We start from the raw sequence: 1,057 nt of genomic DNA on the forward strand, positions 1-1,057 counted from the left end.
TTGATGCACATACATGTATTTACATGTATGTTGCATATGAAGTTTGAGCCAGCTCCGATCAAATTTGGATTTTTTACAAATTTTTGAATCAGGTCAATTAGGCAAAGTCTCTATAGTTTAGTACATGGTCCTGGGCCAAATTTCATCAAAATTGAAAAGTAGAGATTTCTCCATTTTTATAATTTTTTTCTAACACCTGTTCTTATGTTGCATAGAAAGTTTGAGCTGCTTCCAATGAATTTAAATTTTTTAAATAGCTTCAAAATCTGGCCAAAGTCCTGTACAGGGACTTTGGACAAGTTTTGTCAAAAATTACAAATACCAATCATTACCAAATTTTATGTACCTACTTTTGAGATAACAAATTACATTAAAATTGTCACCCACTTTGAGGTGAATTGTTCCTACATGTATAATATTTTCTATTGATATTTCAAGATTCATTTTTTATCCTTTGAGTGTCGTTTTGAGACTTAAACATCAGCCACTTGATGGTAAGAGAGAGAGAGAGAGGAAGAGTGTACGGTGTATAGCGCAATACTTTTGATAACTGTGAATTTTTCCCAGTTTACCTAAAAATCTATATTTCATGAATTTAACATTCATGAAATTATACCATCTTCCATCTTACACCAGAATAAATTGAATTAATTTTTGCGTATCTTCAAAAAATTGCAAAAATTTATAGCTCTTAAATTTTTTTCGCTATACAGTGCATGTGTGTTACAATGTATACAATAATTATTACATTTATGAACCTGTAGGTCAATTGTTTGTTAATAGCTTCATTTATAAGCTTCATTAGCTTCAATTTGGAGCTATACAGTAATACTAACAGTAAATGTCATGACTGTGCATATGTACCTACTGTAATACATGTATATATTTGTCTTTTTTGTTCCTGTTAGTCACAGACGGATAGTTCTGATGATGAAGATGAGGTTGTTAAAGAATTAGTGAAAGCACAAAGTGAACTGAAAGTTGTAAGTTTGTGATGAAATTATCTTCTATTTCTTCACTACCTTATACCATTATACAATGTACTTTAATTGTGTGT

This window comes from Amphimedon queenslandica, unplaced genomic scaffold (assembly GCF_000090795.2).
Source record: "Amphimedon queenslandica unplaced genomic scaffold, v1.1 AMPQUscaffold_12470, whole genome shotgun sequence".
NCBI lineage: Eukaryota > Metazoa > Porifera > Demospongiae > Haplosclerida > Niphatidae > Amphimedon > Amphimedon queenslandica.